Below are 12657 nucleotides of genomic sequence, written 5' to 3'. Positions count from 1 at the left end.
TCCATTGGTTTCAAAGAACAGCATTTTACTGCCTGTGAGAAAAAAAAAAAAAATCTCAGGCATAATACAACATTTTCCAAAACCAAATTACATTAGTGTTTTTCAAAAAGTATCCCTTCATCAAAAGGAATTAGTTCATCAGAAGAAAATTAGTTCAATATATTTCCTTTAGCTTGTTTTAAAACCGCTTTGAAACCTATGTTATTTTAAACATTTTTTAAGATAATGTCTACAGATGACAATAGTTCATTTGGGACAGTTCTTTATCGTCAAACATTGCCTTGACATTTTCTTCATCTGTGGCATTGTAGAAAAGACTACCCCTGAGGATATCTTACACTGCTCTGAAGGACAAAACACCCTGTTTTGTGAGGTTTAAATTCATGCATTTTTATTGTTTCTCTTTCATCTGTCTGCCTCACTCCTACCAGAAAGTTTAAGATGAGGCAGCCTGTAGAAAAAAGGCTAGCAGACTAAAAGCATCTGGAAGGGGAAAGAAAAAAAAAGTTAGTGAACATATGAAATAGCATTTTATAGGCTTTCTAATTCAGGAATTGTGTCCTATTCTTGAAATTCATCCAATTGGATAAGATTTCCTTTTATGAGTCTAAACCCTGACATCTACACAAGGGGTAAGCATATAATTGTAAGATCTTCCTATTTCAGTAAAGGAAGGAAACTGCTCAGCCAGATGGACGTCAATTGCACCGGAATTGTTGCTGAAAAGCCGTTCACCTCAAGTGGGAAGGAAAATGTGCTGGTTGCTAAGCTACTGATAGGTTTTGCCCTTCCTCTGCTTAATGGGCAGTCACTGGGTCAAGGCACAAATGATGACGTTAAAGCTGACTGTTCCTTTTTAATTGAATGGTGACATAGGAAGTGGCTAAGTGTTTCCTCTAAATCAGCTATTACCCCTTGCTATTCTCTAACCTTCACTCCGGGGTGAAGGGTGGGAACACAGACACGCCCTGGTGTAACGGGAGCCTGGAGATGCAAGGGATGGAAGATTTAGTAATGGTAAAATGAGCAAATATGAATGATACATTTAGATGCTAAAACTATGAAAATAATATAAAAATAATAAGTTTTTCAATGTTTAAAGGAGCTTGTAGTAAAAATGTATGGGGCAGGGGAGTCTATACAAAATACACTGGCGTTTACGACTCCTATTTGTCCATGTAATGTTTCCTAATGGTAAAATATTGGGCACACTTATCCTTGGGCCTTTGCTCAAATTGAACATGCCCTCTCCCCCTGGGATTAACAAGGTCATCCTCAGAAATGAAAAGACACAGCCGCAAGGCCCAGGATAGGCAGCTGCAGTCTTCTGTGGTTAATTTCAATGTGTGTGATTTTTATTTGTTGTCTCTGCCCCACTCACACACAGCAGCATGTTCTTGTGCTTAAACTCTGGAAGCCACTGCTATCAAAATTCTAGACTTTGCCCTCACAATTATTAGTCCTGTTTTACCCTCGGGTTTTTAATGATTTAGTGAGGATTTTAAAACTCCTGGTTGGAGGAAGATTTAAGATGTACCCTTTCCAGCTGAGTGGGAGAGAAGGAAGAAGTATCTGTAATTTGGGGGTACCTACTGTGTGCGTATATTGTGCTAAGAGCTGGGCCCACAGGAGGGGACAAAGGAAACGTGTAACGGCTACTATAATGTTTATGGTCACACAAAATCTGAAACTGGACTCAGATTAGTGTCCCCAAGCTGATGTTATCACTGGGATTACATTTAATACAAGTTGGGGAAAGGTCATTATTAAGGTACAGAGGGTGTTAGATGTACTGAGCTCTGGGGTGGAAACTGTGTTTTACTTTTTTATTCTGGGAGAGAGCTGTCCATTGAAACTTACTAACTCTTTGTACTGGTGAAGACATTGTCATAGTGCAGTAGCTTTCTTGCAGCTCTTTTGGAAAAGTTACTCAAGTAGTTATTGTAAGACCGTAAGTTATAAGACAAATATCTTTATAAATTCCTAAGAATGGGTGGCAAGACATTTATTAATCGCTGGACTTAGTGCAGATGAAGTTGGGTTATCTTCATATGCCTTTACATGCAGACCTTAAATGTTTCTGTTTCAGGATTTTCAATGTTGTGTAAGCCTCAAGGAGTCACCTGGCTTTTAATGGATTGGAATTCTTTGACTTTGTGGTGTATAATTTTTAAAGTTTATGAAGATGACTGGTGTAATTCTGACCTAGATCAAATAGAAGGGAAGACCAATAAAACCATTGAGTCCTAACGCACACACACACACACACACACACACACACACACACACACACAAACCCCAAGAGGGAGGAATGGGAAAGGAACACAGGGTTACTGCCTGTACCAATATGAGTCACAGGCAGATAGTTTGTTTTGGGCACCAAATAATGCTGATTTTTAAATGTCTCCTGATTCAGTCATTCTAGCACTCTGGGGGTATTTTGTGTGTATATAGGGGTAAGACAGAAACAACATTATTGCTAAATTAGTGGTGCCAGCTTTTTTTCTCATTTCTTTTTCTTCTAGGAAAATTGGGTGTAGTTACCTCTGGTTATACCCATCCCAACCATTCCCCACTCTTATAATGCATCACATCATATGATAAGGAATATATACTGAACACCTACTATACACAAACACATACACACTCAGAGATAGTCTAGACATTGGTAACAGTGACAGATTTGTTCTTTGTCTTTATATTCTAATAACTGAGTTCAACAATGACTAATAAATGATAATTGTGTGATAAAAAAGTAAAATGCTGTTAAGTACTCTGAAGAAAGTTAAAGCAGGGTAGGTGCAGGGAATGATGAGGGTATAAGTTAGATAGATGGCCAGGGAAGTCCTTTTTGAGGAAGTGACATTTGAAGAGAAAGTTGAATGAATGCAAGAGAAGCTGCCATTTGAATGTCTCCGTGAAAATTATGCCAGTGAAAGACCTCTCCAAGAGAGAGGAATCCAGCTAGAATATAGTAAGCAGAGGAGATGGTGGCTAGAAATGAGATCAGAGGTATAGCCAGGGATTAGATGATGGAGAAGCTTGTATGAGTGTTTTGTATTTTCTTCCAAATATTATGGGAAGCCAATTAAGAGTTATATCCCTGGAAGTGAAACGATCTGATTTGTATTTTAGGAGAATGCTGGCTACTATATAAACCGTTCTTGAGGGACAAGAATTGAAGCAGGAAGCCCAGTTAGAATGCTATTTCAGCAGCTGAGGTAAGAGACGGTTTTAGTCTAGACTGGGATAATAATAGTGGAAATAGATAAGTGGTTGGATTCTGGACTTACTTTGAAGATAAAGATCACAGGATTTTTGATGAGTTCATGCAAGGAGTACAAAAAGAGGCGCAGGCTCCTTTGGTTATCCAGGTATTACTTTGGCTTTGTGGTAGAAGAGGGGACTTGGAAATTGCTTGTATTTTAAGTTCCATGTTGTTGGCCATGAACAACCAATTCAACTCTGATTCTGTTTGACATCATTGTGAAATGCTGGACTTCATTCTGGTTGAGTAATTGCATAGAACGAATGAGTGGTCCCCCATGGAAGATGAGGTGCATAATTCATAATTGAACAGCGTATAATGAATTTATGGGGAAAGGGGACAATGGCAGAAATAGTTACCTCCAATAGCTATTTTTCTTTCCTCTAGTAGTAATAAATTATTTATTCTTAGCGTGGCCCTTGACCACATGGAATAAAGGCCAAATTTTCCTGAGTTCCCTTGGAACTAAGTTATGGGCAGTTGAATGTAAGCAGAATTGATATAATGTGCAACTTTAGTACCATATCCTTCAAGGGAGGGGGACTTTGTTCTTTATTTCCTGCTTTGTCCGTCTTGTTGCTAGAGATGTGGACCTGAATTTAAGTAATCTTGGACTATGCAGCAAGAGCATCATTTTAAGATTAAACAAACAAACAGAAAAGAATACATCTAAGATGAATATATATCTACAGGATACACAGCAGAGGCAGCAGGTATAGCCCACAACTGCTATATTTCTGTGTTTCAGCAGGAACTCTGTGATTTTATTTCTGTGACTTGTGAAAACAAGAATAAGGCTCTCGAACAGGCTTAGCAGACATTCCAATCCCTTGTCTGTAATACAGTAGTAACTAGTACTGATTCTTTGGAATTAATAAGCATCCCTAGAGTCTTTGGACATGAGGTTAAGGGGAAAAAAATGATTATGTTTCTTGAGATTAGCAGAGTGAAAGTTCTAAAGTGTTTTACATTAAATATTAGAAACTGTTATTTTATTATGTGTTGGAATTTAGTACAACAGAACCCAACAATTACATGGTTTGACTTGAGACTTTGCACCTAAGATTTTGAGCTTTAGTTAAAGTTGCTTTTTAGGCTATAAAAAGAGCCAGTCAACATTAGATTCCTGATTAATTAAAAAGAAGAGAGTATTTCAGGGTGTTCATTGTGCTTGTGAAGGACAGTTGACAGCCAAAATCAACAAAGAAAATTGGAGGAAAGTTGTCAACAGGACTATAGACAAGATAAGTCAGGAATATCCTTAAAGGAGTTCTTACCACCAAATGGAATAAAAATAAGTAGACATAGCATGGGTTTTTAGGAGGGTTATATAGCAGGAAAGCATTAGAGGGGAGATATACTTGCAGAGGGACACTTTACATAAAAGGGTTGGGAGTTGGATATGCTCTATGGAAATGCAATTTATAACCACTACAGTCAGACTTAGACTAGGTAAACATAAAAAAAACTTATCTAAGGTATTTATGTGATCATTTCAAATCCATCAATTGACCTTAGCTCATAAGAGGTCATTGCTATCAGAAGAAAGTGGGCTAGGATGTACAGTGATTATCATTATTCCGTTACTCTTGTTTCTAACAGATGTTCTTTATAAAGGGGACTAAGGTGTATTTATATCACTCTTAAGTGATATATATGGACAGATATGGTATTTTAAGTTTTATTCGTAAAATGCATTTATTTAAAATGAATTATAGATTCCTTTGTTGAATTCTTTTAAACATTAAGATGTGTTTCTAAGGGTCACATGGAAAAAGACACAGAAGAAAAACTCAGAGCTGTAGTATTTCTGTATTTAATTTGCATTTCAGAAGATAGACCTAGAATTCAGATTCTAGTTAGATGAGTCTTTTTCCTTTAGTCATTTCAGTCTCAATCCATTTATTATATTTGTATCATTATAATAAAAATTAGAAAATCTATATTTTCATTCTATTTTAAATTAAAAATATCTGTTACTGCTATTTAATCCCCAAATTACTAATTTACTAGTTTAACAATTGTGCAAGGGCACACATTAAATGTTTAATATATTTAGGGAAATATGCTCAGAACTTTAATGAATAATATAATTTAATTCTTAAAATCACTCTGTGAAGTAAATGATATCACCAGTCCATTATACACATGACAAAATTAAACAGAGAACTGAGATTTACCTAACCTAAATCAGACAAAATAATTCTACCTTAAGTTTTTTTTTTCTGTTTGTTTGGTTTTTTTTTTTAATGTTTAAGCATGTTTTATTTGTGGTACAATTTTTTTTTTAATTTTTATTGAAGTGTAGTTGATTTACAATGTTGTATTAATTTCAGGTGTACAGCAAAGTGAATCAGTTATACAAATACATATATCCACTCTCTCTGTTTTTTTAGATTCTTTTTCCATATAGGCCATTACTCGGCATATACCTGGAGAAAACCATAATTCGAAAAGATACATGCAACCCAATGTTCATCGCAGCACTATTTATAATAACCAAGACATGGAAGCAACCTAAATGTTCATCAACAGAGGAATGGATAAAGAAGATGTGATACATATGTACAATGGAATATTACTCAGCCATAAAAAGAACAAAATAATGTCATTTGCAGCAACATGTCTGGACCTAGAGATCGTCATACTGAGTGAAGTAAGTCAGACAGAAAAAGACAAATATCATATGATATCACTTATATGTGGAATCTTAAAAAAAGGGTACACATGAACTTACTTACCTTCAGTTTTAAAGTTTAACAAAAGCCTCAAGCCTCCCTAATCAAACAAGACACATGTAACTTGCAAACAGTTTCAACTGCTTAAAACATGTTTGAACATCATACTTAAAATTATGGACAAAGATAAATAACGTGCAAGTTCTATAGCTCATTATTAGAATTACAAGTGGTTTCAATGTTTCCAATTTATTTAGCTTTACTTTGGTGTCATTTAAAATAATATTTTGCATGTTTGAAATTATTAAATGTTGGCAAGTATAGAACCTATTTTACTATACTTGAACTCATTGCTGCCTTCGCTGTAAGAGTACTTGTTTATTCTAACATAATTCTAAAGTCTAAAAAGGAAACTTTCCTGAACAGATTCTAGCTAAGAGGAAGCCATCACACACATACAAAAAAAAAAGACAGGAAATAATGGCACTATTTAAAAACCTCTACATTCATAGAATATTGTCATTTATTCAATTACTCTTTCATTCAACCAACCATTACTGAACCCCCAGTAAGCACTTGGTTCAGTGCTAGACCTTGGAAGTATAATGGAATTAGAATTATAGTTTGTAAATTATTACAAATAATGTAAGAAAAATTATGACACTCAAAAGGGTATTGATACAATGCAGTAAGGAGATGTAAATGGTATTAGTCTAGAAGACTGGAAATCCTCCAAACATGCCCTGATAACCATGCCTTCCTTTTCTCCTTCCCTGAATATTTAAGGATATACATTCACAGAAACATTAGCAAATGATGCCATGTTGATTGAATCATGAAAAATAACCCATGTGAAACAACTCTAGAAACCAGATAGCAGCACATGACTTAGTCCCAAGAACCTAGCTATGCCTCTTTCCTCCGTGTTCATAGTCACAATGCTACCATTTGCAATCTTCTGTGAATGTAGTAAGGAACTTGGAAAGTAAGATAAAAGAAGATGGCTTTCTTGGTAGGGAGATGCTGGCTTGTCTGGAGTAGATCTGGATCACACGTCCATGTCCTGGAGTCTGAACAACCATATAAGAATCTCTACTCTGGAGAAGGAGTGACTGAGAAAGGGGAGAGGGGAGGAGAAGGGAAATTTCCAGGCTGAGGGTGTTCTTCCCAACACTCCTTGAGAGCCAGCTGGAAGGTAAACCTAACTTATCTAGAGTGGAAGGGAGAGCACAGATGATGGCTGCTAGAAGTTATGGAAAAGAGGTGATATATGAATGGAGTTTTGGGTAAAAATAAGCTTTGATAAAGCATTCGTAGATTGGGAGGGGAAAAGTGGCAGGCAGAAGGGGATTTAATTTTCCATGATTAGATCATAAAATGCAAAGTATGTGCACTTAAAACAGGAGAGGTAAGCTGGGGACAGACCATCAACAACTTTACAGTGCAGGTAGAGTTTTATGCATCTGGTACTTTTGCAAACACTGAAAGAATTTAAGAACATAAGTAACATGAGTCAAATTACTTTTCTTACATTACATTTAATATCTATATATATATTTATATAATATAAAACACTTTTATATTTTAAAAGATATAAAACACTTTTCCATATGAAATTATTTCTAAAATACACTTCAGCTTATAATAATTAAAGAGAAATTCCTTCAAAAATTTTATTAGTCATAAAAAGTGTCATTTTCACTGTAATTTTTCACCTATCTGGCATGATGATGAAGTTTATTTACATTAGAAATTTCAAGTGAGTTTAGTTCTTCCAAAATTCCAATTAAAGAAAATAATATATATCACTATTGAAAACATTCAAACTAAAATTTTCCCCTCCCTCCTTTCTTCCTTCCATCATTTTTCCTTTTATCCACCCATCTTTCAAGCAAAATTTCTGAGCATCTATTTGTATCAAATTGGGAAACCCTTGTAAAAGACAAGTCCTTGATCTCATAGAGTTTACAGAACTATAGAGGGTCCAGGAAATGAGGAGTTAAATGAATAAACAAGATAAGTATGGAATGTAATGAGAACTATGAAGGCAATAAAAACATGATAAGATAGCAGGTGACTAGGAAAAGAAGGATACTGTGGAAAGCTGGGCCAGATAAGCTTCCACAGTAGATGTTATTCAAACTGAAACATAAAGAATGTAAAGGAAGTAATCTTAGAGACTGCCAGGTGAAGAGCATACCAGTTGGAGGAAACAGCACTTGCAATGTTCCAGAGGCAGAAATGTTAGTATGTTAGAACATCACAAGAAAGCCAACATGACTGAGGTGAGTGATCAAATGAACATGGTAAAAAATTAATTCACAGATGTAGAAGATCGCCCTATCATGCTAGGCCTTGAGACCATGCTAAAGAATTGGGGGTTTCATGCTTTTGGACTGGAAAATTTAACATTGTTAACAATATTAATATTGTTAACATTTTGATAATACCATCTGGAGGTAAAGACATATATTTATAATGTACAAACAGACATACATACATCTAGACAGACAGACTGAGGTCGTACACTTTCCCTGCTTAACTTAAAAAAAAAAAAAAAGAATTGGGGGTTTGTTCAAAATTTGATTGGAAGTCACTGCAGTGTTTTGAACGTTGGAATTATATGATCTGAATTATATTTTTAAAACAATATTTTGCATGCAGTGCTGACCATAGACTTGTAAAAGGGTAAGAGTTAAATCATGCAAGTTATTTTGGAAGCTGTTGCAGTGATCCAAGTTAAATATGTTGTTTGCTAGGACTAAGGAGACGACTGAGAAAGTGGTGAGAATTGAGAAACAGTTTGAGATATTTTGAAGGTAGTTCAAATGGATCAGAGTGTGTGGAGTTAGGGAAAGATTGAATATAATTTTATGGCTTAAATAATTCAGTGAATAATATAATTTTTCAATGAAATGATAAAGAATGAAGATCAGCAGGTTCAGGAAGGGAAAGGAACTGTTATCTTTTAAACACATTAAGATTAAAATGTCAAATAGACATATAAGTGCCCTTCTCAAATATACTGATGAATATATGAGTTTTGTGGTTGTTTGGTGGAAAATAGAAATTTGAGAATCCTTAAAGTCATGAAACTGTATAAGATTAGCTATGGAGAGATTTTAGCTGGAGAATAAAAATAGCACAACTCTGTGTGCTATGGCACTTTATCTTTTAGGGCTCAGAAAATGAACACTCTCGCAAAGGAGCCTGGGAAAGAGAAGCCAGTGATGTAGAAGAAAAACCAGGAAGCTGAGACTTTTTTGAAAGTCAAGTGTAAAAAGTTTTCAAGAAGGAAGTGATAAATGCTATTAAATACTGTTGAGAAGTAGAATGAAATGGGAATTAAGAGCTTTTGGGAAGAGTGGAAGTTTTTGACAACAACATTTTCAGAAGCATAGGAATGAAAGTGTTATTGGGAACCCTAAAGAAAATGGAAATGAAGTCAAATATTGCTAATTTGTTTTGAAGATTTTTACTATTAATATAAATAGAAGAATGGGGTAGTAGATGTAGAGAGGTGTGGAACCCAAGAGATGTTCACTGTTGTTTGGGGTTGTTGTTGCTTTTGTTCATCTGTTATTTGTATTTTTAATATGGGAGAAATCAAGGACTGTCTGTATGCTGTTAGAAATCATCCAACATAAAGAAAAACTTGACGATGGAAGAGAAGGCAGAGATCATTGCGGGAGTAAAGTTCTTGAATTGATGATAGGGTATGAGACGCAAGGAAACGAGAGAAGAGGGAAGTTGGCCTGAGATTAGAACATGAATGTTATTTTATTTGAAAAAGAGGAAAGACAATGAATGCAGGAACAGAAATATATAGGTAATCAAAGCTGGCAATCTGGTTTTCCAAATTATGGACAGAAAAATAGAGTTTGCTCCACAGAGGAAAGAATAAAGCAGAGACAGAGAGAAAGAAAGATGAGAGATGGAAAGAGAGACGTTTGTGGATTCCTTGCTGCCTTGATTCCTGACTCTAGCCCATTCCTGAGCCCCAGCTACACTCTGATCCCTGTGTGGCACCCCTATGTTTTATGCCATGTTCCCTTTTGTGGTTAATAAACAAACTCTAGGGACTGTCTGTTTCTTGCAACCAAAAAAGTTGTAACAAATATAAATGGGAACTGCATTTTTCATTCTGTGGATTTGATTATTGGGAAATTCTAAGTTCCTCACCTCTCTACAAGACCCCCCAACAGGGTCCTCACTTACTCTGCAACGGGGGCACACATAGTTTATGTCTAGATTTCCTTCTTTGGAGCGATTACTTGACAATATTTCCTATAACTTGTCCAAACACTGATTTTCTTTATAGTATGAACATAAAATTATGTGAGTCGGTGTTGTCCACAAGCCAATTTCCTTAAAGCCTTTATTTTATTTCATTTGACTTGCTTCCATTTTTCAGAAGTGCATACTGACCTAATTACAGAAAAATGACTAACAGGGTCAATGGCAAACCAGCAGACCTATAGTTCTTAAACTCTTCAGTCATCCTAAGAATTTCCTTTCATTTCTAATCACACCAGTGAGATTTTCTTGGCCTTGAATCTATGAGAATTGGGTAGAATTTTGGCCACTGTAATGTCAGCACAATGCATGTTTATAAATCATTAAGTTCCTTGAAATTCTTCCACATGAGAGTAAAGAGGCTCTGTTTAGCATGAACAATGCAAAGTGAATAAGTATGGAGTAAGCTTGTGGTACACACTCTAAAATATATGGATTTTTCCCCATATCCTTAAAAGGAAGAACGGTAAAATCAGGTAATGTAATTTCTAGCTTGTATTTTGATAAAAACCCTCCTTTGAATCAATTCACTCTGGTGTATCAGTCCTTGCTTTGTGTTTCTGGCCAATTTTCACTGAAAAAGGGATGCTATTTATGTTTTCCACATATTTGCACCCCCAAGGAACAGTCTCCAATTCAACTATCTGGCATGCCTTAAAAAACACTTTAGGACTAGAATGTTGATGACAAAGGAAATCTCAACTCATATCTGGACACTAAATATGCAGCCATTAAGTTAAAGTTAGTACTGGTGACTATTTTTGGCAAGTAATTTGTTAGATCTGCCTGAAAAAAATGATGGATGTGGAAAATAAGGGGAAATGAGAGGTCATGTGTAGCAAGTTTAAAAATATGTTTGTTTTTTTCACCTTCTCCTAAGAGGTCTTGGGGAGGATCAAAACTCTTTTGGAGCAAGACCACAGGATAAGATTCAACCTAGGGTCTGTGAGAGAACACCTAACCTCACCTTTGAAAGAGTGGTTGTATCCAAGCCTAAATCAATGCAACCCATAGTAGGGACCCCTATTAGCCCCATTTCTAATTCTAAGGGTGCCTTCACTTTACAATCTGTTCATAGAAATCCCCTGTCAGAAGTTGAAGATGAGTAAGGAACTGATTTCAAGTTAGTAAATGTCAGTTTGAATTAATAGGTTTCATTAAAATATCATTGTACTTAATCAACATGTTTTAGCGTCTGTAGTTTCTAGCTGTGGCAGAATTAACCTAAGCCAAGTTGTTCATTCAACTTCTTTGGGCAAATAATCTAAAACTTCAGCAATTAGAGATATAGAAACTTTTTTTCCTCCATCACCACAATGTCAATAACAGGTTATATGTGTTATAAATGCCACACCACAGGTATTTATTGGCAAGCAGGTTTGCACCTTCATCAGTCTGCATCCATCTTTTCTCTCTTTGTGTTCTGACCTTGATTCTTCGATGAATTTCGTGCAAGAAAAGCTCCCTCCAAGGTAGACTTGATGTTATTTTAAATGGCAGGATATAGATATCACATATGAAATATTTTAAAGAAAATTACAACACAGAACAATGTAACACTGACAAATCATAGGCACTCGATAGATATTTGCTGAGTGAACAAAAAGAAAGAAACATACACGTTGGTAGAAGGTATAAAACATTCTAAACAGAATTCCCTAATTCTTACAAGATAAACTTAAGGGCAAATAGAATATGAATTCACACATGGGATTTGTAGAAATGACTCAATTCTATGATGTGTACCACACATATCATGTACAATTTCCTATACTGAGTTATTATGAACTTATATTGAGTTATTATGAAGTACAAAATAGAGCCATCTTTATCCTGTTTTCTTCCATTCACTGTGATGAGAAATTTAAATTTAAATTTTTGGATTTGGGTTGACTATCCTTCTACTAAGCCTGGAAAGTTATGAAGCAAGATGTCTGGTCTCTATCATAAAGGCACAAAGTTACGTTTAAGGGTCTGTCCTAAATTTTTCTTCCAATTCCCTGAAGTTCACTTCCTAAAATGGCCCAATATTTAAAGAAAATATGAAAAATAACATATATACATTATTATGTGTAGAGAGATTACACAAACTTTTATATGTATAGGCACATATGTGATATATATCATATACACATCATATATACATGTTATATAATATATATACCTTATGTTATATACAACATACTTATGTGTAATAAGTATAAATATAATACTTAGTGTGTAATAATGTAATATAATAAAAAATATATATACATTTTATTTGGTTGGTTTCATACTAACTTCAAGGTCAATAGCCAAAGGAAATTGTGGTGGTTAGTTTCCTGAACTGGAAATAAGTAAGTGAATACAGGAAATAAAATGAAAGAATGGACATTTCTGAAAACCCGATGAGTGATTTGGAGGGTTAAATTTCAG

The 12657-nt window shown here is 35.1% G+C and overlaps 1 long non-coding RNA gene across 13 annotated transcripts in view; it reads left to right on the top strand.

The window, feature by feature from the left end:
- Window positions 1-12657, top strand: part of LOC130708101 (uncharacterized) — a 241126-nt gene that overhangs the window by 174988 nt on the left and 53481 nt on the right. For 9 of the 13 annotated variants that reach the window (XR_009008134.1, XR_009008128.1, XR_009008131.1 and 6 more), the window contains 2 exons: window positions 3136-3221; window positions 5665-5924. This is a non-coding gene — a long non-coding RNA (uncharacterized LOC130708101). Of the gene's footprint in view, window positions 1-3135; window positions 3222-3851; window positions 3982-5664; window positions 5925-9124; window positions 12203-12657 lie in introns of those variants that run through there. The other 4 variants (XR_009008129.1, XR_009008136.1, XR_009008133.1 and 1 more) reach the window with 3 other exon arrangements.

Source organism: Balaenoptera acutorostrata, chromosome 4 (assembly GCF_949987535.1).
Source record: "Balaenoptera acutorostrata chromosome 4, mBalAcu1.1, whole genome shotgun sequence".
Lineage (NCBI taxonomy): Eukaryota > Metazoa > Chordata > Mammalia > Artiodactyla > Balaenopteridae > Balaenoptera > Balaenoptera acutorostrata.
This window is presented reverse-complemented; position numbering and strand designations above follow the sequence as displayed.